This window comes from Monodelphis domestica, chromosome 4, assembly GCF_027887165.1.
Source record: "Monodelphis domestica isolate mMonDom1 chromosome 4, mMonDom1.pri, whole genome shotgun sequence".
In the NCBI taxonomy this organism is placed as follows: Eukaryota; Metazoa; Chordata; class Mammalia; order Didelphimorphia; family Didelphidae; genus Monodelphis; species Monodelphis domestica.
The window spans coordinates 300,906,300-300,934,174 of NC_077230.1; the positions used below are offsets into that span (position 1 = coordinate 300,906,300).

The 27,875-nt window shown below is 38.5% G+C and overlaps 1 protein-coding gene across 2 annotated transcripts in view; it reads left to right on the top strand.

Annotated features, from left to right (window-relative positions):
- MTUS2 (microtubule associated scaffold protein 2) overlaps positions 1–27,875 on the top strand; it is a 726,305-nt gene that overhangs the window by 554,376 nt on the left and 144,054 nt on the right. The gene's annotated exons all lie outside the window — the stretch shown is intronic.

A 27,875-nucleotide genomic window follows, 5' to 3' on the forward strand; every position in this document is an offset into this window, starting at 1 on the left:
CGGTCGTTGTTTGAAGGCATTTGGGACTCGACCCTCAAAGGTTTATTGGGATGTGGTGCTCAGCCTTGTTGTTTCTTCCTGGTGCTTGGATCATGGGGCATTATTTCCGGAAATAAAATACTATCATTTCCCCTTTGAGGCAAACGCCAGAGAATTTCCAGAAAGCAAGAGGACAATCATGGTCAATTCAGTTCTGGTGCAATAATGCCAAGGTCTCTGGTCAAGTCACAAGCAGCCAGTCGTGGATCCACAAACAAATCTTAGCCCTGACCAAATGCGATGAGAACTGGTTGTGGGAATCTCATCGTCTGGGGTCCTTTGCATCCACTGAGATTTCCCGTGATCAGAATTTAGAGCCTGTTTCATTCTCCCAACCCTTAAGGATCCATTGGACTGCTGCTGTTATTAGAAGTAAGAATTTGGGCATTGGCCAACTTTGAAACCGATTTCTAGCACCCCCGTGAATTTCAGTTTCTATGGAAGCCTACAAGAGGCCCTCTCCTCTCTGGCCTTCCATGCAGATTCTGCAGGCACTGTGATAAGGGAGGGGAAATGATGGGTTTGTAGATGAAAAATGTAGACTTGGATGTAAATCCCACTCAAGAGACTTACTGGGCACATGGTCCTAGGCAAGTCACTTATTTTCTCCCTGCCTTAGCTTTCTCTCCTATCAAAGAGAGCTAATAATCCCTCGTACCTCACAGGATTGCATCATATAGGTGAAATGAGATCATTTAAGTAAGACACTTTGCAAACCTCAAATCATTCTCTAAAATGTCAACTATGATGACCTCTATTGAATAGTGGAGTCTCCTTGCAGTTCTGAATTCTCATATAAGGAAAAGCACATTAATACCTAAGTCGGGGAGGAAATCAAGCCCCAACTCGTTAGTGTCAATCAATCAATCAGTCACTCAGTCAACCATCATGAATTCAGTTTACTTTGTTATATAAATAACTAAAAGAGTTGAAATCAATTAAACTCCACAGAAGTCATAATGATAATAGCTGACATTTATAAAGCATCTATTAAAAATAAAATAATAAAATCAAATCAATTAAAAATATATGTATAATCCAGTGAAATTGCTTGTCAACTCCAGGAAAGGAGAGGGAGACAAGAATCATGTAACCATGGGGGAAATTTTTTCAAAAATAATATAAAATAAAGCAACTATTAAGGATTTTACTGATATTATCTCATCTGATCCTCACAACAACCCTGAGAAGTAGATCGTATTATTGACCCCATTTTACAGATAAGGAAATGTAGGGGAACTGTAGTTAAGTAACTTTCCCAGAGTTGCACAGCTAGTACCTAGTATATGTCTGTTTCTGGATTCGAACTCGGGTTTTTTCTGACTCCAAGCCTAAAGCTTTATCATTGTCCTTATACGCGGTGGCCCAGGGAAGAGAGGGAAATGCAGTTTGGTGAAATAAACCAGGTTTAAGAAATCACTTCTGATGTTGACTCTTGTCTGATAGAAACACTAAATAGAAGGTCTGTGCCTCTAGCTTAGCAGCTGCAGTTATATGGATACCAGGAACCCATGCACATGACAAATCAAAGCTGGGACACCATTGGCTTTGGTGATGGAAATTCACACCATTAAAAACTGTTACTAAAGCCTCCCTAGAAAGCATTTTATTTTTCTGCTGATGTGTTTAAATCTGAATGTTAAGCTGACTCAGAAAACAAAAGGGAAAGCTCTATAGGTATACAATTAACTTCTCAGCAAGAGAAAATAATACTAATAGTAATAACTCATGTTTCTTTAGTGATTTAAGTTATACAAATCACTTTATTTACAATAACTCTATGGAGGAGATAATAGGGATTATCATCCTCATGTATAGAGGAGAAAACTGAAGTCCAGAGAGCTTTAGTGTCAAATCAGTATGTTATCGTGGAATAGAATGCAGGGCCTGAATTCAAGAAGATCAAAGGGTTCCCCTGAGAGAATGAAGAACGGTTGTGTGACCCTGGGGAAGTCACTTAAATGTCTGGGAGCCAATTTCCTCCTCTGTAAAATGGAAATAATACTCCCACATAGGGCTGTTGTGATGATCTCAAAGAATTAGTATACATAAACTATTTCATAAACCATTTTGTTGTTATTCAGGGACTCTGTGACCCCATTTTGGGGTTCTCTTAGCAAAAATACTGGCCTGGTTTGTCATTTCCTTTTCTGGCTCACTTTACAGATGAGGAAACTGAGGCAAACATGGTTAAGTGCCTTGCCTAAGGTCACACAGCCAATATGCATCTGAGAGTGGATTTGAACTCAGGAAGTGAGGGCTAAAGAACGCAAATAAGAATTTGTGTGTTTACTTATAATTAAAATAAGAGTTATGATGAGCTGCTTCAGTATCACAGGAACATCTCCTTTCTTTCCAAATAACACAAGAAACTATTTAAATAATAATATAATAGCTAATATTTATATAGCACTTAAAGGTTTGTAAACTGCTGCACACACATCATTCATTTGATATTCATAGCGATTCCAGAAGGTCAGAGAAAGGAATGTGAATAGAAAAAGCATTTATGTAACTCTTCGTAGGTGCCAGGCACTGTGCTTTACAAATATTATCTCATTGCATCCTCAACAGTAACACTGGGAGGTAGATGCTGTTATTTCTCCCATTTTATAGTTGAAGAAACTCTGGCAAAAAGTGATTAAGTGACTTGCCCAGGGCCATACAACTAGTAGGTCTCTGGAGCTAGATTTGAAATCAGGGCTTTCTGACTCCCAGGCCAATGCTCTAATCACTATATCGCTTAGCAGCCTTTAGGTAAGTGCTATTATTATCCCCATTTTATAGATGAGGAAACTGATTCAGATAGAGGTCAAGTAACTTGCCCAGAGTCACATAGCTAATAAGCATCTAAGACTGGATTAGAACTCATGTCTTTCTGACTCCAAACTCATCACTATATCCACTGTGCCTACGTGTTGTCTCCAGCAGTTGAAATTTCCAGTATTAGCCCAGGCAACAAAATTGATTCCATTTTATCCAAAAGCTTTCCAGGACTCCCAGAAAGCCTTTGGATAAAATGGAATGATGCATACAGGAAGTATGTTTGTATTGGCTTACAGAATTTGCTCTACTGTTTTTATTTTTGTAAAACTACCAAGCTTGTCTGCCCTCTCTGACTGGTGACTTCTCCGGCTTCCTTGAATTCCCAGTTAACATCCCACCTTCTACAGGAAGCCTTCACCAACCCTTCTTATTTCCAGTACCTTCCCTTTGTTAACGACTTCCTGTTTATCCTGTATATAGCCTGCTTTAATTACCTTTGTTTGCATGTTTTCTCCCCCATTCGAGTATAAGCCACTTCAGAGGAGGAATTATCTTTTGCCTCAGTATCCCCATTATTTAGCACAGTGCCCAGCACAGAGAGGGTGCCTAATAATTGTTTGCTGATTGATTGATATCCCACCATTTGAATAAAAAATAGCATAATGAGACAAGTGATATCGGCCAATCACCTGAAAGAGAATTGCTTGAGGATAAAAGAAAAGAATCTGTCTTGACCAAACAAGGACCTTGTGGATTATGGGGAGCTAAAGGATTTGGACTTTTTCTCCAGCATCCTAGTAGCATCTCTGGAAAAATAGTAGCTGGTGTCAGTCAGTATTTGCATCAGAAGAGGACAAATAAGACAAAATGAAAAAAGACAAATGTGAAACTCTAGGAGCCCCAGTGAAAAGCTACTCCATGCCTCAAGGGAATTTCATGAGTCCCTCATGAAGGAGGAAGAAGGGCTTCCAATGCCCAAGAGCTATGAGCTATTCCTTTGCCAGACATACTCTATAAGCTCTAGCCTACTTCCCCCTAAACTCTGTTTGTCCTACTAGGAGAATGTGTTACAGAACTGGGAGGAAGGAATGTTCTGTATCAATTGTTCTTACTCTACTACCTCAGGAAATACTCTTTTCTTAAAGCAAATTAAGTCTGGCTGACTAATTTATATCAACTGATAATCATGATGTAAGCACACTAATGGGGGCTTGTGAGCAATAGTATGTAAGGTCATTCTCCTTCCCTTCAGGGGTCCCTGAGGAGGAGATGCAACAGCCAGCCTCTGGAGAGCCCAAACTGTAATTGAAATTGGGGGCTGGAGGAATAAGTCCAGAACCAATGCTACCTATTCATTACAAAAGAATAGCTAACTCTTAGCTAGCAAAAAATAAAAATAAAAAAGACAGTTGAAATGCACAGCTAATGTCAGTTATAAAAGACTCTTTGTTATTGTTGCTTGAGGATGGGGTGGTAGGAGGGAGGTAGCATTGCACTGGATCTGTGACGTCATTGGATAATAGAACTCCCAGTGAGGAATCAATTCTATCTTTTATTTATTATCTAAATATTTATTAGGTTATAAAGTTATTAGGCTATAAAGTCCCAAGTGCTAGGGCTTCAGATGCCAAGGCAAGCATAATCTCTGTCCTCAAGGAGCTTATATTCCAATGAGGGAAATGACACACATGGAGGAGTGATGGCCAGACAGGAGCACTTTACTACAAAAAGTTACAGGGATGCTAAGTGGGACTATAAGGGAGTCATTCTGCAGAGCCCTTTCAAGAATGATGAAAGAACCCATTTGGTCCTGGTTCATGAGGCTGTCTGTTTGTGAAGATGTTGCAGGGGGAGTGTCCAGAGAGAAGGGAGTGAAATGAAATGTGGCTAGAACTTTCCTAAAATAGGGTTCCAATTAAGACAGTTATCATTCTGGAGGGTGAAGCCTTGGGGGCAGGTCTCCAGTGATCACCCACCACTCTCCAGATCCCAGCTATAAGCTTAAACCACACGCAAAGTCATGAAAAAAGACAAAGAAGAAAGGAAAGGATATGAAAATATGGCAGGAAGGAGATATCCATAAAAGGGAGAAATGAGATGGAAAAAGAGGGAAGAAAGGTTAGGAAGTCTACCTTATAACTTGAACTTCTTAGAGATTTAATTAGGCTGCTATATGACAGGAATCATATATAGCTGTAGATTAAGGGTATGAATATAAGGAATATTGAGAGGGGGTAGGGAAGTGAAAGCGGGATGGCAGGTACTTCTAGTCCCACAGAAGAGAAGATGGCACTATTTATTTGCAGTCATAGCATACTCTGGTGGCACAGTGGGTAGGGTGTATGAAGACTGGATTTGGCTCTCTCCTCATTGTAACAATGAAGATACTTAGCTCTTCCTTGATATTAAAGGTAAAATTTGTAATCCCTGATCTAGTTTTAGATTTTAATCCCCAAAGTGTTAACTCAGTATTTAAAGTAGATCTACCCATATTAACCACAAAAAGGTGTGAACTAGCTACAAAAGGTAGGAACTAACCACAAAAAAAGTGTGAACACCCATTTCATGCATTGAGTGGGAGGTCTGTGACCCACGTGTAAAAGAGCAGGCAGTCCTGGAGAGGAGCATCTGCTGTGATTGGTAGACGTAAAAATTTAGGGGAGGTGACACAAGAGAAAAAGGTCTTTAAATAGAGGAAACAGAGGCACACAAAGTTGAATCAATGAATTGAAAGATCTTCAGTCACTCAGAGTTGGACTGGAAGGCAGACACTTGAGGAGAGACTGGAAGACAGACACAGAGTGAAGACACTTGGCTGTGGAACTGGACCCCAGGAGGAGCTTGTGCAGGAGACTTCAGACTACTTTCCTTTTAGACTGTCACCATGGTGAGTGAAAGGCTGACTTAGTTTCTTTGCCCTTTCTAGAGGTGTGATTCTCCAAGAAAGGCCCATCATCTTGAGACTCTTTTCTCCTGAATGGGGCTCTGAGGAAGCCAGAGCGCTCGCTCGGCTCGCTTGTGCTCTCTCTCTCTCTCTCTCTCTCTCTCTCTCTCTCTCTCTCTCTCTCTCTCTCTCTCTCTCTCTCTCTCTCTCTCTCTCTCTCTCTCTCTCTCTCTCTCTCTCCATCCCTTAATATCTTCTCTCTATTGTAAAATAAACTACCATAAATTCCATTCTACTTTAGTAATTCGTTTGGGATTTAGAAATTAAATCCCTGGAGATTACCTATTAAATATTCAGAGTCCAACCAGAAATAAATTTAACAGGTGCCAAGTCTGGAGTTAGGAAGGCCTCATCTTCCTAAGCTCAAATTTGTGTGGCTCTGAGCAAGCCACTTAACTGTGTTTGCCTCAGTTTCCTCATTGGTCAAATGAACTGGAGAAAGAAATGGTGAAACAATCCAGTATCTTGGAGAAAGAAATGGTGAAGCATTCCAATATTTTTGCCAAGAAAATTCCAAATGAGGTCACAAAGAGACAGACACAATTGAAACAATTGAACAACATACTTTAGGGGTACCAGCTAAGTAGTGCAGTGAATGGGGAGCAAGACCTGGAGTCAGGAGGAGCTGAGTACAAATCTAGGCAGAGATGTTTATCGGCTATATTAATTAACTAGTTACTGTGCAAGTTACTTAGCTTCTGCCTGCCTCAGTATCCTCATCTGTAAAATGGGGGTTTTAATAGCATCTACCTCTCAAGGTGATTGGGAGGATAAAATGAGACAATATTCATAGGGAGTTTTGCAAACCTTAATTAAGGTCCCATCCTAGCTATAAATGCTAACTGTAACTGTGGCATGGTTGCCCAGACATTCAGCTTCCCCAAACCCTTCTGAATTAAGCTAGATTCCTCCTAGGAGAAAGGATTTTGTAGGAGGAAACTAATTTAGAATGCATATTTGACTAGTGTCCTTTCTATATCTAGTCCACAGTTCCCAGAGGGACTGCCCACATATGTATGCTGCCTTGGTAATGGCTAGCAAGAGAGTTTACATCACAAACACTACAGGAGATAAAAATCTATACTATGATGAACACACGAATGAGGAAGTTTTACAGCTTCAGAAGACAACAACCAAAACCATCCAGAAGGCCTAGCACTTTTAAGTCAAAAGTGAAATGTTATAACCAAAACTCAATGGCTCAAATATAGTTAGGTTATGGATAATAATGTAACAGAGACAACTGGATGGTGCCATAGAACACAGAGCACCAGGTCTGGAGTTAGGAAGATTCATCTTTCTGAGTTCAAATATTTCCTTAGACACCTACTAGCTGTGTGACCCTGGACAAGCCACTTAACCCTATTTGCCTAAAAAATCTTTTAATGAATAAAACAAAGTATATAGAAAGTGAAAAGCAGAAAACTATTTTAACAACTACCATTTCATTTTGTATTTGTTGATAACTAATACTACAGGAGGTACCACCTAGAGCAATTAACATGTCTATTGTGTATTCAATTCAATCCAACAAATGTTTTCTTTTAATCAAAGAACAAGTATTTATTAAGCATATACTGTGTGTCAGGAGCTGTGTTAAGTTCTGGAGACACAAAGAAAAGGCAAAAGCATGGTTCCTGCCCTCAGGGAGCTGATATTGTAATGAAAGAGATAACATGAATAATTGTGTATATTCAAGATACAAGTGGCAGGTAAGACTCCTTCTCTGTGCCTATTTCTGTGCTAAACCCTATGAAGGATACAAGAGAAATATAAAATAATTCCTGCCCACAGAGAACTTAGAGTTCTTTCCATTGGCAGAATCCTTGACTCCCTTACTTCCTACATTATCAAAGAGTTTTCCATTCCTCTTGTTCAATCATTTCAGTCCTGTCCAATTCTTAGTGACCTCATTTAGGAATTTTCTTGGAAGATATATTGGAGTGGTTTGCCATTTCCTTCTCTAGCTCATGTTACAAATGAAGAAACAGAAGCAAACAAAGTTAAGTGACTTGTCCAGAGTCAACAGGTGTGAAAAGGGAATTACACTCCCTTTGTTTTCTTTAATGTAATTAGTCAGAAACTTGAAGATCTTTTAGCATTGATGGCAAGTACAGACAAGTCCTCAGAGAAAGGAAGTTGAAACCAAGGAGACAAGAAATTGAACCTGGGCAGTGCCAGACAAATTAAGAAACTATGATTGGTTCCTGAGATATGACAAGGGAGAACTAGTGGGTGGAGAAAAATGTTTATCATTTGAGATCCAACATGAAGTGGATCATTCTGACTTTTACTCATTTGCTGGGATTTGGACTCTGGCACTAGTGGCTCTTGTTGAAAGGACATTTGGATTCTCACTTGGACTCTGGTGGAACGGATATTTGGATTCCCATTCATATTCCTGTGTTGGTAACTGAGGCTGAGGAGACTCAGATTCGGGCACTGGTGACTCTTGCTGAAGGGACTCTCCCACTCTTCTGGCTGGAGATTGGACCCCTTGGTGGGGGGGAGGGGAGTGTTGACCTGGATTTCATCGGATTGGCACTTATGGTAGTAGGCTAGGCAACTCTCTACCTTCTGCCTACATTTCCCTCTCTTTACTATCTCTACTTTGCTGTAATAAAGCTAATACTAATAGCCCCATAATTTTCATTGTAATTACAATTTGGTGACCATGGCCCTTTTTAACCCAGCTAGTAAGTGTCTGAAGCTAAATCTGAAGTAAGTAAGATGAATCTTCCTGACTTCAAGCAGTGCCCTTTGTCCACTGTGCCACCTTACTGCCTTAGTTAGTCTTCAACATATCCTCTTCTTCATTTATCTTAGTCCTTCACAATAATGTACCTCAGCTCTTGTAATGACCTCCTAATCAGTCTTCCTGTTTCTTGCCTTTCCCTCTCATGCCATCCTTCACACATTTGCCAAAGTCATTATCCTAAAGCACAGGTCTTACCTCATCTTTCCACTGCTCAAAAGCAAAGTGGGGCTCCTTACTACCTTTAGAATAAAATGTAAACTCCTTTGTCTAGCAGTTAATATCTACTACTGTCTGAGTGGAATTTATCTTTCTAGATTTATTTCCTATTATACCATTTAATGTTTTCTATATTATAGCTAAAGCAGGCTACCAGCTATTTTTTAAATTTCACATTCCATTTCCTTCCTCCATTAATTTGCACAAAATCTTTCCATAACTAGAATCAAAGCTAAAATAAGGAGCTGGTGATTGAGGTGTTGACTCAAGACACAAAATTTAAGGGGGGGGGGCACTTTCAGACATTTGGCAGCAAAGAAAAAACTATGTGATGGTGCCTTTCTGTGGATGCATGTATATCCATAGCAAATAAGTGATCCCCTAAGATTTCAATCTGGTAGGGACCTGGGAGAAAAAAAGAATCTGACACCCAGAGAAAGTTAAATGCTTTGTCTGGATTACACAGGTAGTGAATGGCACAGCAGGATTTAATCCTAAAACCTCTGATGCCAAATCGATTGTTCTTTCTATCATGCTAAATTGTCTCCTAGTAGTTTATGAAAAAAAAATATAATCTGAGTTTCCAGACAAGTCTAGGGTATTTTCCTGCCTTGCACATGTAGAAAGAAATGCCCAACTGGTGGCGAGAATCATGATAGAAAGCTATGTGCTCTCTTGAGAGTTGGCATAAGAGCTTCTCAGAAAGAGATATTCTTTGAGAAAGACATCTGTATGATTCCAGACCTTATTATTGACTTCAGGTGGTGGGATGGGATGGGGAGAGAAAGAGAGACAGGCAGACAGACACAGAAACACAGACACACACACACACACACACACACACACACACACACACACACACACAAAACTGGAGATATATAGGAGAAGTCATCTCCTCAAGATGTCCCTGATTCCAAGTTTGTCTCCTAAACATTTCAGAAAGAGAATTTGTCCTTGGATTGAGATTGGGGTCTCTCTCAATTTGAGCTGAAATGTGAAATTGTTTCCATCAGAAGAGTCCATTCACATATGCATTTTTATGCTGTTCTCATCTGTTTCACATCTCCAATTTTTGTTTACTGCTTTGCTTAGATAAATGGTTTTATTTGCTAGTTACTATTTTTGAAAAGAGAGAGAGAGAAGAAAAAATGGAGGGTGAGAATGAGGGACCTTTCTTTTTCTTATCACTTTCCCCTTTCATTCCAAGGGCTCAGCTGCTGTCCAAGGTAGTCAGGGTGAGCCTGTAATATAATCTAAGAACCCACTGGAGAAGATAATAGGCACAGTAGCATGTTTAAGGCAAAAGTGCACTTCTAAGGGGAAAATAAATGTATGAACTATTCTTATTACCTTTCAGGTCACATATGAAAAAATTATGCTCTAATTTGAAAAATGGAAAGGATTTTTTAGAAAAGATTCTCATATTCTGGGGAGTTTGGACTTTGCATATCCACTGAATAATCTTTCTCATTAGGTTTGCTATCATTCACTGTTCTTAAGAAACTATTCCACTGCTGGCCCTTTAGCTTCCAGGTTTACTTCACTCATGTATGGAGAGAGAGATTTTATGCCAAAGAACTCGGAAGAGGAAGAATCTTCATTGTTCTCAGGTCAGAAAAGCACCAGGTGCAGACTCAGAATCACACTGGATTGCCCTCCAACTTTATCTGAGGAAAGCAAGGTTGTAAATTCCCTTATAAAATTATTCATAGGCCATTTAGACAGAGGGCAGAAAGGTTCATTTCTTTTTTATTTTCAGCTTCTACTTTTTTCCTCAGTAATAGGGAAATTTACTCATGCAAGACTTACAAAGTTGTTCAGGGGAAGCCATCATGGGAACCATTTTAAATACCTTGACCTATATTGCACTTAATTAAACCTCGAAAAGAATTGCTGTTTGAAAAAAATCCTTTTAGATTAATGAGAATGTTGTTGCTAGTGGGTTGTTTTTGTGTTGCCTCTTTTTTTCCCAACATCAAGACAAAAATATTCATAGCCACTGGCAATATAACTGCAAAAATGTACTTGTAAAACACATCCTGTCTGTGAGACTGCAAATAGAAGCAATAACAATACTAACCAGAAAGCTGGCATACTGAGCAAGATGTCACCTTCCATGTCAGGGGCCTACATGACCTATCTAACAGAACGAAACCCTTTGAATGCCCTTTATTTATCCTAGATGAGTAGGAAATTTTTGTCTATTTAAATTTCAAAGCCATTTGAATTTTTATATAATACCAAATTACCATGAACTCTACCAATTCTACCACCAGTCAATTAAAAACCTAGATTTTGTAACTTGATGTGCCATATCTTCCAATACCACTCCTTTGATTTGGAACTATGTCTTTAGAAGCTTTGGCTGGGAGCTCACCATCTAAACTGGAGATGGGCAATGAAGAATCACTAGAAGAAAACTTGTCTTGCGCTCGTCCTAAATTCCATCCTATTTTGACAAAGGAGCCATATCATTAAAAAGATGAGTAAATATCTTAATTTAAAAAAATATTTTATTTAAAAAAAAAAGTAAAAAAAAAAGCTATGTAAATAAACATGCTCACCCAAATAAAGAGATGTTCACATTTAGATAGCCCTGAAAAGTCTGAGGAAATGGCTAGTGGTCTAGCGTAATTGTAAGTAAACATTTAAGTATAACCCCTCACTCAGAGGACCAGTTGGTATGGGACTTGCTCTTCATTGAGAGAGACTGATCACTTAATGTTCCAAGTTTGCATCAAGGGGTGGAGTCAGTGAGAGCTTGAGAGAAGAGTCATCTTGATCTTTTGGCCTTCAGCTTTAAGAGAGAAGTCATGCCTGTATTGATTTAGAATCTTGAACCCTAGAGACTACATTTCCCACAATCCCCTTTTCCTTTTCCTGTTTGTGTGTTTCCTTCCTTAGGTGGCAGAAGTTTTGAGTTTCTTTTGCCGCCCACATGGTCTCTCTGGATCTTTGGTGGAGGAGGGAGGAGCGGCTCTTGGTTTTTTGCTAGCCTTACTTCCTTATACTTCAAGATAAATATTTAATAAATATTATTAATATAATACTTGGAGTATTGGATATTAATTTTAATCTTTACATGCCCTTCCAGACACTCTTCAGGTCCCTGAAGGGAGAGAGAGACTCTGGGAAGAAGCTGTCATATAGAGGCTCTGACATTTCAGTTCTGTCTGTGACTTCCCAAAGACCAAATGTCCTTTCAGAGACATAAAGGGTGTGACATAGAGAAAGTGGAGTTTTTATCACATCAGCTCATTCCCTGAGTATGTTTTTCCTTTCAGTTACCTGAAGAGAGTTTGGAAAGGCACAAAATTTCAAAGAGGGAAGCCAGAAAAGCAGTCTCTTCTCTCCAGTCTTCACCAACTCCTGAATGCAGACTCAGAGCATTAAGCAACTACTCTCTATCAAAGAATACTTTCTTTGTATCCCTTGTACCTAGCATAAAGTATCTTGTATATAATAGGGACTTAATAAGTGTTCGTTGTATTTCCTGATATTGCAGGCTCATTGAAGAGAGACAAGGTACCTGAAAAGAGGATGTGACCAGATCCCAAACAATGGGACTTTGAGCCAGAGAGGGAAAAGGCCTGGAATAAGACTTAAAAGATAGGTTTGAGATAAAGGATGAAGAACCTTCGATTTTGAGATGAGGGGTTTATATTTCATCTTGCAGGCAAGGAAGGTTTGGGAGTGATTAGATCTATGGATCAAGATTATTTTGATAATCAGTTTAAGGGGAGAAATAAAGGCAAGAAAACTCGCTAGGAAGCTTTCCCATTGTCTAGGCAATAGATAATGAGGACCTGGTTTGCATGACACATAGAGCAAAAAAGAGGGATAGAAGCTAGAAATATAGTAGATTTAGGGCTGATTCTGAGACTCTCTTGCCCTTTTCCACTCTGTGTCTCTTTGCTCTGGTCTCTCACAGTTGATTGTGGCTTCTTCTTTTAAAAGCCAATTCCAGTGGCATAGATCAGGTAAGCCATATCTCAGTAATCCTCAAATCCTCAAAATTCATTCATTCATCCTCAATAGAAAATCAGTGGGAATGTTTATAGCATCTTCCATCAGGAATACTATGAATTCCAGCAGAAAAGCCTTATCTTTGAACTCTATTAAACATGGTAATAGCTTCATTTTTAAAATTAATTAATTTAATTTTTTTAGAATGTTTTTCCACGGTTCCATGTTTCATGTTCTCTCCCTCTCTCCTCTTTTCTCCCCACTCCCAGAGCTGACAAGCAATTCCCTTGGGTTATACATATATTATTGCTCAAAACTTATTTCCATATTATTTATATTTGTAATAGAGTGATTTTTGATACCAAAATCCCCAATCATATACCCATCAAATCAAGTAATAAATTATCAATTTTTTCTTCTGCATTTCTACTCACACAGTTCTTCTACCGAATGTGGATAGCGTTCTTTCTCATAAGTCATTCAGAATTGTCCTGGATCATTGCATTGCTGCTAGTAGCAAAGTCTTATTACATTTGATCATCCCACGATGTTTCAGTTATTTTGTACAGTGTTCTCCTGGTTCTGCTCATTTCACTCCACATCAGTTCATGGAGGTCTTTTCAGTTCATATAGAAATCAAACAGTTCATCATTCCTTATAGCACAATAGTAGTCCATAACCATCAGATACCACAATTTGTTCAGCCATTCTCCAATTGATGGACAGCCCCTTGTTTTCCAATTTTTTGCCACCACAAAAAACCTAACTATAAATATTTTTGTACAAACATTTTTCATTATCTCTTTGGGGTACAAACCCATCAGTGGTATGACTGGATCAAAGGGCATGCAATCTTTTAAAGCCCTTTGGTCATATTTGCTTGGGCATAATTCCAAATTGCCTTCCAGGAATGATTGGATCAATTTACAACTCCACCAGCAATCCATTAGTGTCCAATTTTGCCACACCCACTCCAACATTTATTATTTTCCTTTACTGTCTTATTGACCAGTCTGATAGGTGTGAGAGGTTCCTCAGAGATTTTTTGATTTGCATTTCTCCAATCAGAAGGGATTTTTTCATGTGTTTATTGATAGTCTTGATTTCTTCATCTGAAAACTGCTTATTCATATCCCTTGACCATTTGTCTATTGGGGAATATCGGTAATAACTTCTGCGCTAGCTTTTAGAGTTATTGTGAGTCAAGTGCTTTGTAAATATTCAAGTGCCAAATAAGAGAATCAATAAACATGTATTAAATACCAACCATGAACTAGATGGGCAGCTAGGTGGTGCAGTGGATAAAGCACCAGGCTTGAAGTCAGGAAGATCCGAGTTCACATCTGACCTCAGACATTTACTAGCTATGTGGCCCTGGGCAAGTCATTTAACCCCATTTACCTCAATTTCCTCATCTATAAAATGAGCTGGAGAAAGAAATGGCAATCCACTCTGGTATCTTTGCCAAGAAAACCCCAGAAGGAGTCACGGAAAGCCAAGCACAACTTAAACAACTAAGCAATAACAACAAATGTGCCAGTCATTATTTTAAGCACTTGGAATACAAAGAAAAGCAGAATACCCGATGTCCTTAAGAATCTTACAATCTAATAGGGAAGTGCTATTAAACATGAATTCTTTATTAATTTTATTTATACCTACACCCCTGATTAGATACACCTCAATTAGCATGGGGTATTTCCATTGGACCAGAAACATTTACCATATTTTATATAATTATAACTCTGAATAGTGCTGAATTTGAACCCACAGACCACTTCTGAGTATTCAGTGTTCACACTAATCAGGGCCTGGCTGCATCAGGCATGAATCTGAAGTAGACTCAGTCTGAGTCCATGACTATATCCAATGAGGGTACATGGAGTAGTGGTAGGAGAAGTCGCAGATGGGGGCAGCTCGTAGTGTCTGGGATTAGCAAGATTGGGAGTTCAGCAGATAAAAGGAATGAAGGATTTATAGGTATAAAATGAGTCTTTGTTGACATTGTTGCCCAAAGGATGTGAGGGAAGGAAGGAGTTAGAACTAGGGTAAGTAGGTGGGAGAGGACAAAGGAAATAGGTAGCAAGGAGGGATGCTATAAAATTTATTTTGGAATTAAGAAATGAAAAGTGCCCAAAGCTGGCAGGCTATCAGAAACATTATACAAGTAGGTGGCAGGGTGGATAGAATCCTGAATCTAGAGGAAGAAGTTGTGGTTATTCAGCCATTTCAGTCCTATCTTACTCTTTGACCCCATTGGGAGTTTTCTTGGCAATGATCCTGGAGTGGTTTGTCATTTCCTTCGCCAGCTCATTTTACAGATGAGGAAATTCAGGCCAACAGACTTATCCAGGGTCACATAGCTGGAAAGTCTGAATTCAGATCCTTGCTCAAATGCTTATTCTCTGTGAAACACTGGACAAGTCATCTATTTGCCCAAGTCCCTCATTTTACAAAATGAGGATAATAATAGTATCTGCCTCTCTGGGTCTCTGGGTTATTGTGAAGATCAAATGAGATAATATGTGTAAAGTGCTTTGCAGAATTTAAAGTACTGTGTAAATGATGATGATGATGATGATATCAGGAATACCTAAAGAAGAGAGTTAGAACGTGAAAGGCACAGTAAGCACTCAATAGTATCATAGGAAACAAAATTGATTATATCTCATCAAACAGAAAATAGAAGTGTTATTTATGAATCAGAAAGCTGTATAAAATCAGATCCCTAACTGGTTTAATCAATGGTTAAAACTCACACCCAATTAGAAGACTATAGGATCCTAAATTGAGAGCTAAAAAAAGACTTTAGATGTCACCTACTCTAATCTTTTCATTTTTTTGGAATTGAGACTCAAAGAGGTTACATATATCAAACTGGTGGCATGATTGGGACTAAAATTCTGGTCTGATGATCACCAGTCTAGCACTCTTTCCACCTACTCTAAGAGAAAATATGAGAATAAATTAAGTGCTATTCCAGCAAAACTTTTTAAGTGAGCTATTGGCTCTAAATATGGGAAACGGATAAAGGCAAAGATAACAATTTTATTATCATCTTTACTTAGAGAATTTTAATCAACAGAAAATAATCAATTCAATGAAAAGACTAGACAAATACAAAACCTACCTCAGCAGAACTAGTTTGGAATTTAAATTACAGTAAAGTTGTAAGAATATTATGGAGGAGAATAGAGATTTTAAGCATTATCACCTCACAAGACAGCAAAAAAAATAGCAGAGGAGAAAGTAAGCCTGTGGAAATCTTGGTATGGGACACAGCTGAGCCAGACCTTCTTGAAAACATTTATAGATGGATCTAGAACAGCATATAAATGAAAAATGGAACCAATTGGATATTACTTCTTTAGCAAATTATATTCATCACCAATAACAGTAAAACCAACATATTTGGATTCTAGCACTTCCATTTTCAGTGTTTTGTCAATAACTCAAAAAAATTAATTTGGAAAGAACGAGTAGACCTGGCCAAATACATATCAAAGAAATCTCTGCTTATGGTGATTTAACTTTAAAGGTACTCAGGAAAACAATTTTCAACATACCTCAAAAAATGAAAGATTACTTTCAAATGAAAAAGATCATTGACAATGTTGACATAAAAAGGCAACCTAGAAGGCAATAATAACTGCCTCTCCATAGGCCTCCTTTATCAGATCTATAAAATCTTTATGGGAATTGTCTGTGCATATTTTGAAATTATACTTGGTAAAAATCTGAGTAAGGAAATAGGCAAACTTCCTAAGATGATTCTCTATAGCAGAACACATCGTGTAATTAACTGAGAGATGTGGAGACTACACGTTCCCACCATATTTATTGTTGTTGTTCAGTCTTGTCTGACTCTTCAAGACCTCATTTGGAGTTTTCTTGGCAAAGAAACTGGAGTGGTTTGCCATTTCCTCCTCAAGCTCATTTTATAGATGAGGAAAATGAGGCAAACAGGGTTAAGTCACTTGGCCATGGACACACAGATAATAGATGTCTAAGGCCACATTTGAACTCTGGAAGAAGAAGACTTCCTGACTCTAGCTCCAATACTCTATATAACGTGCCACCAAACTGTCCACCATATTTATTAGTTATTGACTCAAAACCAAAAGCAACTATTGAGTAGAGCAGAAATCAGCTTTAAGGTATCTCTCACACACAGAGGGAAAGGCAAATGTGGTAGAGTAAAAAGAACCAAATTAATTCAACTTGGGCAAGCCAGCCCTTTCCCTGGAGCCTCAAAGAAGAGATTGTGGTCCCTGCCAACCCTTGATCTAGGATCCTGCGTTCCTTCAGTTTAGGGATAAATGATGATGCCCTTCCCTATGTTAGCACGCCAAATACACTTTAAATAGTTGCCTTTACATGGGTGTGTAGGTGGTTAGGATTCAGCAGATAAAGGAACTGCCCTTGATATTTATTTGCCTGCAAAATTTCATGAGCAAAGAAGGTTGTTCACAAATAAGCATTACCCTCATGCAGCAAATGAATGTCTGCAGCTGCCTAATGACTCCCCTGAAGCAATGTAGCTAACTTGATAAGCCACATTCTGACTAACTGAGGGTTTAGCGATTGGAAAAGACTTGGAATTCCCTCCCTTCATAGCTTGAAAAGGAGGTCATGGGGGCAGCTGGGTAGCTCAGTGGATGGAGAGCCAGGCCTAGAGACGGGAGATGCTGGGTTCAAATATGGCTTCCAACACTTCCCAGCTGTGTGACCCTGGGCCCTGACTGCTCTTCTGCCTTGGAGCCAATACATAGTATTGATTCCAAGACAGAAGGTAAGGGATTAAAAAAAAGAGAGAGAGAAGAAAAGGAGGTCATACAAAATTCACTGAACAGAGACTATAGGTTCCTGTCATGGTTATTCCTTTGTTACTGCAAAACTCAAAGAATAGGTTTAAGTATTGCTATAATGGGACTGAGATTCAAGAAGACCTACGTTTGAATCCTGCCTCAGACAATTAATAGTTCTATGACCTTGGGCAAATCACTTGCCCTCTCTTTGCCTCGGTTTCCCCATCTGTAAAAATGAAATATAATAATACCTACATCACAAGTTAGTTGTGAGGGTCAGATGGCTTGGCATATGTAAAAAGCACTTTGCAAACCTCAAAGTTTAATATATATATATATATATAATTATATATAAATATAAAAATACATATAATATTTAATTATATGTAACATTATATATAATATATGTTATATATTAATATTATTAATATATAGCATATAAATGCTATATATTGTTATTAGACAAACCGTATTATAGATGGTATATTTCTTTCTCTACTAGACTAGCGTCAGCCTCATAGAATTTGTATTTTACAACTATTCATCTGAACAGGTAGAGCATCCTTTAATCTAGAAACAGAATAAGAGGAAACGAGCACGTATGTCAATGTGTCATTTTCTCATGTTACAGATCAAGTAATTAATCGAATGAGTTTCACGTGGTTCACCTTTGAAAGCCACAGCAAGTTGCTGTGGACGCAGCTTGGCGTTCTCTTGCCTGCCCTCTCCCCGGATCAGCAGCAGGAGTTGGCCCAGGATCTCCCCAACACCACCAGCTTGAATTAGGCCGAGAGACAATGAAACACTTTCCAAATCAATTTGGATGAACCTCAATGTATTTCCATTAGTCAGTGGTTCGTTTAGCATCGTGACAGGCCTCCAAGAAGTCATTGCTGTCACCAGCAGTTAAGTTAAAAGGCGGAGCTGAGGAGGTTGGCTTTGTTCTTTTCTAATTATTTTTATAGCAGAGCCACCACCTGATTAATTTTGCGGGTTTAATGAGTTATGACTGCACATGCACACTCACATATACACACACCACACACAGCTGAGCACATCAGATTTTTGACTGGGGACAGGAAAACCAAGGCACGATTGCTTCCTTTTGTTGTTCACGTTACCTGGGCGGGAAGATCAGGACTACAGACCCCCTTTTCCCCAGGAGCGGGCCTTCTGCCAGTGCATACAAAGATTCCATTCTTTCCCCCTCATCCTCTCCCTGCACGGCCCAGAAAGTTCACACCACCCAGAATTATCCAAAGGAAACTTACCGTCTCTGTACCGACATTGTTGTACATCAATGCAGAAATAAACTGGGGGATGTGGGGGCTCGATCTAAATGGTTGTCTAGAAAAAGGTGTCACAGGAAGGAGGGAGTATGGATCCGTGTCATATTAACAGGTATATTATTTATGATTGACTGTTATTGGAAAATCTTGATTATTTGGGGCAGAATCCTGGGACCAGAATCTGAGATTGGCCAGTGTGGGCACAGGATTTTAGACGGGGATGCCCTCAGCATTTGTATTCACTTGCTCCGCGTGGTGTGATATTTTACGTCCCATAATGGATTTCTGCTCTGGGCGGCAGCCTACCCAATATTTCCATAATGGAACTGCTCTGAAATGCCTCTTCATGAGGGACCAGCTGGCATCATCTGGGTACCCCTTCCCTTTTATTATTGCACACAATAAACTGTGAATTAGGCCTATTAACATTTCATAGACATCGTTACAAATTTGATGGCTTCCATTTTCCTTTAACTAGGCTTGGGTTATCATCATCATAGCTTCCTTCGTTCATGGAGAAAAAAGAAACGAGGTTGAAAATTGTTCAAATGATGAGCCTGGTCAGAATGACTGAATGAAGCAGACGTGATTGTTGGGTGGCTACAGCCCCGGTGGGACTGAGGCTGGTGGATTGCTTGAGTTCAGGAGTTTCAGAGCCATTCATTGAGTGTCATGGCTATTTCTGATGACAGGAGAGCCCCCAGGACCAGGGAAGTTGGGATCATGCTCGAGGCTGCCTAAGGAAGTCAAACCAAAGCTTCTGAGATGACTAGGATGAGTGAGCCCTGCACTTTCAACTTAGAAGAGATCAAGAGACTCAATCTAAAAAATTAAAGATTTAAAGACTTAATGGGGAAAGGTGGGTCACTTAATAGATGGAGAGCCAGGATTAGAGACAGGAGGCCCTGGTTTCAAATTTGGCCCTACCTTCCCTAAAGATAATTAACAGTATATATTTAATTAAAAGTATATATCTAAAACTATCAGCAAGCATCATCTGCAATGGGGATAAACTAGAAGCCTTCCCAATAAGATCAGGAGTGAAACAAGGATGCCCATTATCACCTCTGTTGTTTAACATTGTACTAGAAACACTAGCAGTAGCAATCAGAGAAGAAAAAGAAATTGAAGGTATTAAAATTGGATATGAGGAGACCAAACTATCACTCTTTCCAGATGATATGATGATTTTCTTAAAAGAATCCTAGAGAATCAACCAAAAAGCTAGTCAAAATAATCAACAACTTTAGCAAAGTTGCAGGATACAAAATAAGCCCACACAAGTCATCAGCATTTCTATATATCTCCAACACATCTCAGCAGCAGGAATTAGAAAGCGAAATTCCATTTAAAATCACCCTAGATAATATAAAATACTTAGGAATCTATCTGCCCAGACAAACACAGGAACTATATGAACACAACTACAAAACACTCTCCACACAATTAAAACTAGATCTAAATAATTGGAAAAACATCGATTATTCATGGGTAGGATGGGCTAACATAATAAAAGTTTGGCCCTAGACACTTCCTAGCTGTGTGACTCTGGGCAAGTCACTTAAGTCCAATTGCCATAGCCCTAACCACTCTTCTCCTTTAGAACTAACACTTAGTACTGATTCAAAGATTTAAGGTAAAGTTTTGTTTTGTTTTGTTTTGTTTTTTTAATAAAAAAAAATAAATGTCTTATTGGTCAGAGTTTTATATCTAACTTAGCAGATTCCTTTGGACTTTAGATTTGCATCTGCCTTCTTACTACTTCCTTTTTGAGAGAGACAGTGTAGTATTGTGGTAAGGATGCTGGACAGTTAAGAAATATGAGTTCTATATACTCAGTGGTTCATTACTGGTAGTTGTATGGCTTTGAAAAGTAACTTAACTTTCTCAAAACTGATATTCTTTATCTATAAGCTTAAAATGATATTATTACACTACCTACTACAGGATTGGCGTGAGGAAAGTGCTTTTTATATGAAGTGTAAAGGGCTACTTGGGAGTTAATTATTACATTAGCAGCCAAGGATTTACAATTTCATTAGTGGAGTCTCCCTTCACCAAACCATATCTTAACCCTTCTTGAGTTAGTCTTCTTCTTGTTGTTAGTTGTTGTTTTATTTTTATTTATATTTATATATTCTTTTTATTTATGTATTTTAGTTATTTGTTTATTATTTTATTTATTTATTATATTTTTTATATATTTCATTTTTTCCAATTACACATACAAATAATTTTTTTAAATGTTGAGTTCCAAACTCTCTCTCCTCTTCTCTGCCCTCCCCCCTCACTGAGAAATAAGCAATTTGATATAGGTGATACATGAGCAGTCATACAAAACACATTTCCATATTAGACATGTTGTGAAAGAAAATACAGACCAAAAGAAAACAGACAAAAATAAATTAAAAAACAGTATACTTCAATCTGTATTCAGATTCCATCGGTTCTTTCTCAGGATAGTATTTTTCATTGTATTGCTGAGAAGAGTTTAGTCATTCACAGTTTGATCATTGTGCAATATTTCTGTTGCTGTGTACAATATTCTCCTGGTTCTGCACACATCATTTTGCATCAGTTCATGTAAGCCTTTCTAGGTTTGGTTTGGTTTGGTTTTGTTTTCAGAAAGTATCCCACTTATTATTTTGTATAGTGCAGTAGGATTCCATCACAAGGCCAGGTAAGTGACTCAATGGATAGAGTGCTGGACTAGAGTCAGGAAGACAACTTGGTGAGTTCAAATCTGGCCTCAGATGCCTTTGGTGAATCATTTAACCCTGAGTGCCTCAATTTTCTTATCTACAAAAATGGGCTAGAGAAGGAAATGGCAAAGTATTTTAGTACGTTCGTTAAGACAATCCCAAATGGGACCATGAATTTGTGGAGCATGACTGAAAAGACTGAACAACATTCTATCACAATCACATGCCACAACTTTGGCTGGAAGCCATTCCCCAAGTAATGGGCATTGCCTCGATTTCCAGTTCTTTTCCCCCTCTTGATTTTAGTAGATGGTCTTTGAGAGTTGTCATAGCCAAAAAAAAAATCACCATTCTTTAATCAGTCTGGAATAGTTTCTTCAAACTTAGCTAGGGTGGTCATCAGACAAGCATCTGGTCCATTATTGAATCACTACACAAAGCCGTTATAGCCTAGCTGACTCTTCCTTCCAGAGCTTCTGTTCCAAAAGCATAGCTTTTCCAACTTCAGTGTGAGGATGGTGAGAAATTCATTGAAAAATACAGATAAAGAATAAGAAATCAGAGGCTGAAGATTTGTAAACTACAAAGAAGCTTCAAGCTTATACAACATGCTTTCTTAGAAAAAAGAATTTTCAGACACAGGACATAGTCAAAACTGAATAGCACCACAAACAAAATGAAATTGTTCAGATTTCAAGAGACAGGAAGCAGGATATTACTGAGGTGTGAGTTATTCCTGAATTAGCTGTCTGTATACAGACAGATCACCAACTTGCTAGAGTAAAAATTAAAATAGATACAAATCCAGAAGAGGGGATAAAACAATTTAAAGATATGGCATTAAATTAAATGGGCCTATTTAGACAAGTGATTAATAGTGAAAAACATTATTTATATGAAAGAAAGGACACAGATACTACCAGAAATGCATACAAGAACATAATCTATATAAGAGTGGACACATAGTAAAGAAACCAAAAGAATTTTTAAATACCTTAGTCAATATCTTATTTGTTAAGTGTAAAGATATTATAGTCAAAGGCAATACTCATGAAAAATACATTCTATTTGTTAAATCTTGTGAAAGATGATTGAAGAACATAAACAGAATCTCCTCAAAAAAAAATTAATGCAATAGAAACCAAAGAAAATGACAAGAGGGGCCAGTTGGGTAGCTCAGTGGATTGAGAGCCAAGCCCAGAGACCAGAGGTCCTGGGTTCACACCTGGCCTCAGACACTTCCTAGCTATGTGACCCTGGGTAAGTCACTTGACCCCCATTACCTAGACCTTATTGTTCTTCTGCCTTGGAACCAATACACAGTATTGATTCTAAGACAGAAGATAAGGGTTTTTAAAAAAAGAAAGAAAGAAAGAAAATGACGAGAGACAACTTTTAAATAGTCATCCCAATGGCATTTGGAACATTAATTTTCATTTTTTCCATATTACATGTTGATAATCATTTTCAATAATCATTTCTGACATTTTGCAGTCCTTGTTCTCTCCCTCCCACCCCTCTCCAGAATGGCAAGTAATATGTTATAGATTGTACATAGGTTATCTATCATACCATATATATTTCCCTGTTCATCATGTTGTGAAAGAAGACATATCACTTCCACTAGAGAAAAATTCATGGAGGAAATAAAGTGAAGAATGGAATGCTTCAGTCTGCCTGCAGACTCCATCAGTTCCTTCTTTAGCAGTGGATAGCCTTTCCCAATGGCATTTAAGGGAGAAAAATGGAAAACAAACAGAAGAAAGATGAAAAAGATCTATAATTTTATTAAAAAGCTTTTTCACCATTGAGGACAGTGAGTCAGAAGAGATTTAGAAAATCAATTTTGTAAATAGAGAATTCAGTAGATGTGCCAGAAAAGCACATTTGTTGTTGTTCAGCTGTGCCCAACTCTTCATGACCCCATTTGGGTCTTTCTGGAAAAGATACTGCAGTGGTTTGTCATTTCCAGCTCATTTTATAAATGAGGAAACAGAGACCAGCAGGGTTAAGTGACTAGCCCAAGGTCACGTATTTAATAAGTGTCTAAGGCCAGATTTGGACTCGGGTCTTTCTGCTCCAAGCCTGATGCTCTATCCACTGTACTACTTCACTGCCCCAGAAAAACACTTCAAGATGACCCAAGGGTTTTAATAGACTACTAGCTCCATGAGTTAAAACTGTGATTTTGCAGTTTAAAAAAAAATAGGATAATGTAGTCTTTAGCTGCATTAATAGCATTATGGTGTCTAAGAGTGAGGAACGTAATCATTCTACTGAATTCTGCCTTAGGACACATTTTGAGAATTTTGTCCAGTACTAGGGACATTGATGGTGTAGTGAGAGAAGTTACAAAGTGCACAGAAGAGGCAAAGAATTGATTGACAGCCCTCCAGCCTCAGAATTCTCCAAGAGCTGGCTGGCTGAGAGTTCTAAGCTGTTGAAGGTACAGGCTTCCAACCATCTGTCTGGAGCAGAAGGTCAAGCCCGAAGGGTGTGGATCTGGACTCTCCCTGGACAACCTCATCTTGTAAGCTGGTTGCCTTAGAATAAGATCAAAAGGATTGAGGAGACCCCCCCCATACATTCTGGTGGACAGAATGATTTTGGAGGAACCTTTCCCCCCTTTCCTGGAACATCTGAGGACTCAACAGCTGGATTCCTGTTACCTGACCCACCAAGGACTCTGTGTGTGAGATTCTGGCTTCCCTGTTGGACTTATCCTTAGAGATCTTTAGTTGAGTTTGTGAGACAGGTTAAGCTCAGGAAATTAACTATAGTGGGTTAAATATCTTGGGGCAAAGAGTCAGATGCAAACCTTTCCCTTTTCCTTCTCCATCATCCCTTTCTTTGTTAATAAACTCATTTATCTTTTCCCTTTCTATAAACTTTTCCCCCTTCCTAAATTCCCTATAACAATGGACAAGAAGAGACATTGGCAAGTTTGATTATATCTAGAAGATAAACTAGCCTCATGAGAGACCTTCAAATCATGTCAAGTGGGGATTATTTAAAGGAATTAGAACATGGAAAAGAGAAGGTTTAGGTAGGGCATAATTACTATTTGAAAATGTTTTATTTAGTCTTGGATAATTTGGTTTGCATGGACCTGGAGAGTCACATTAGTTGAAAAGGTTATAAGGAGGGGACAGTCTCAATGGATTGAGGGCCAGGAGGTTCTAGGTTCAAATCTGGCCTCAGACATTTCCTAGCTGTGTGTCCCTGGGCCAGTCACCTAACCCCCATCACCTATCCCTTAGCACTCTTCTGCCTTGGAACCAATATGTAGTATTGTATTAAATAAATAAACAAATGAATGAATGAATGAATGAATAAGTAAGTAACCATTATAGGAAGGTAGTTTTCAGTTCATTGAGCTATCTCATTTCTTTTTACCCCTAGCATTCAGCATATTGTCTGGACATAGTCTATAGGTTCAATAAATAATTTATTCCTTTTCATGGAGGACTTTATTTTTTGGTCATCTTTTGGAGTTGTTATAGATGAAAATCATGCATTTTGATGAGCATCTTTCTATATCCAGGCTTTATCCTCCCCTCTACAAAATCTCACCATGTTTCCTCTCATCTGGCCCAGCTCAGGTGGTCAGGATGGTCTAGTGGTCGTCCCCATCTGGTTGTTAATGGCACTGCTACTATGTTTGGGTTGGCGGCTGAATTAACACAAAGCACAGAATTCTCCAGAAAGTAGGGAATAGGCCAAGTTCCCTTCTGCCTACTCATTTCAAGTTTCCCTTTTTAGTACATAGGAAGGGTCTCTTGTGGCTGTTTCCCTGGGATCCCACTTACTATTAATATGTTCCTGCCTCCTGGCTTCCCTCGAGGCTTCTCTAAAATCCTAATTTCTCCAAGAAGTTTTTCTCCCTCCCTTTAGGTTCTAATGCCTTTCCTCTGGATTATTCCCAGTTTATACTATATAGAGAGAGCTCATTATTAGATGCTTCTGTGTGTATTCCCTAGTCTAATTATCAGACTTTGAGTTCTTTGAGGACAGGGACTATCTTTTACCTTTCTCTGTATCCTCAGCCTTATGTTATGAGGCATTTTTCAGCTGGGTTCCTGACCCCTTCTGGAGTTTTCTTGGCAAAGACACTAGAGTGGTTTGCTGTTTCCTTCCCCAGCTATTTTTACAGAAAAGAAAACTGAGGCAAACAGGTTTGAGAAAGGCATAGAGCTGCCATGAATTTATGCCTTAAGGCCATTCCTGCATCTTAACATAGACATAGGACTAGATAATGTATACATTTAAAATATCTGCACTGGAAATCAATAGAATCACATTTTTTAAAAAAAGAACCCATAAAAGATATGCTGCCAGAGCTAAATTAAATCTCACCACTAAGCTGTTAGCAAATTTTATTCCTGTCACCATCAAAGTGCTAGAAGCTCACAGAATGATCACCAATGAGAATGGAAAGGAGATTGTTAATTCACATATGTCGCCATTAGCCTCTATCTGGAAATGAGAAACTTATTTGCTATTTAACTCTTTAGAATTTCTATTTCTCAGGTACTACTTCTTTGTTTCCATTCCAGGAATGTCCTTTTAAAGGAATTGGTCTTTGAAAAAATTATGTAAATTAAAAGAACAACCTCCTCCCCCCACCCCGAAAAACTAATTTGAGTAACTAAACTAATTAGGAGTAAGTGGGATCCCAGGGAAACAGTCACAAGTATGTCACTTTGGGGGTGAGAATTGAGGGCAATCTGTGGGCGTGAGTTATTGATTCTAAAACCTAAAGGCCACAAATATAAGAAGGCCACTAGGTTATGCTGTATTTCAACTTAACAAACTCTTCTGGTGAAGCTATCCATTTCTCTGAAATAACATTTTTAAGAAGTCAGCACATAATTCCAATTGTCAGAATCCATCAATATATTCATTATGTACAGGAACATTGTCATGCCGGGCTTTCAAAATATGATGCCTTTCTGGAAATTAGTTTGCTGCAGAATTCATCACCAGTACACTAGGATAGAGATGGAGCAAATCCTTGTTCCACTGTTTCATTCTATCCGTTTTAAAATTAAATAAATAGCACACAGAAAATGTTCCTGGATGGCAGCAACTTCAGAGGAGGCTCAGATGAGCTAATCCCAGTTCTTTTTGGAATATTGGATCTAGATTTGGGGGTTGGCTCTCTTTTGCTAGGAAAAGAAAATCAGAAACCCAGTTGGTCATCCACATAGGCTGAGTACTTGGAAAAGGACCACAGAACTCTGTACCAGGCACTATGGAGAGACATGAGAGAACTGCTGTCACTGGCAGGGAAAGTGCATTCCATAGTCAATGTGGGAAAAGAGATCACAGAGAAACAAGTGTGTCACTAACTGTATGTATGTAAAAGCCTTAGATACTTCCAAACTTCATGGCCCTGGGCAAGTCTCTTTACCTTATTTGCCTCAGTTTCCTCATCTGTAAAATGAGCTGGAGAAGGAAATGACAAACCATTTCAGTATCTTTGCCAAGGAAACTCCAAAAGGAGATACAAAGAGTCAGCCACAACTGAAACGACTGAATAACAGCAAAAATAGATATAGCCACTAACTATATGTGGAATTATGAGGTAAATACTAAGAGGATTCAAGAGTTAGGCACTACCTGAAATGTGTATGAAGTGGCTTGAAGGACATTAGAGTAAAAACGGCCTACAAGGTATGATTTGAAAGGTCTAGAACAAAAATTAAAATAATAATAATAATGATAATGATGATGATGATGATGATGATGATGATGATGATGATGATGAAGGAAGGAGGAGCTCACCTCTTACAGGCTTCTTAAGGAACCATAGTACAAAAATTTTAGGTGGGGTTTTATTTTTTTACTCTGCCTCAAAAAGTCATTGGAACCCTCAGCTCATCCTCTCCCCATCAAGGACCACTATAATAAGAATATCTAGTGTGTATATTGTGCTTTAAAGTTTGCAAAGCACTTTATAAATATTGTCTTGTTTTATTTTCACAACTATCCTGTGAGGTAGATGCTTTTATTACTCCTTTTTTACAGATGAGTAAACTGAGGCCAATAAAGGTTTAGAGACTCATCCAGGGTCACAAGCTGGTAAATATTTGAGTCAGAATTTGAACCAGGGTCTTCTGACTCTTCATCCAGCACCACCAAGCAATCTCTCATCAGAATAAAAGTAGAATGCAAAGCATTACAAAGACTCAAAGCAGAAATGGATACCCCTACCCACTGTTCCACCTACCTGTGCCTAGCTGTTCTTGGGAATAGAAGAGCTATTCTTCCAATAGTAATTTCTCCTTTCTCTTAAAAGCATAGGAAATTGAGAGAATAAATAAATAAACAAACAAACGAATGAATGAATGAATAAATAAACAAACAAATGAATAAATGAGTAAA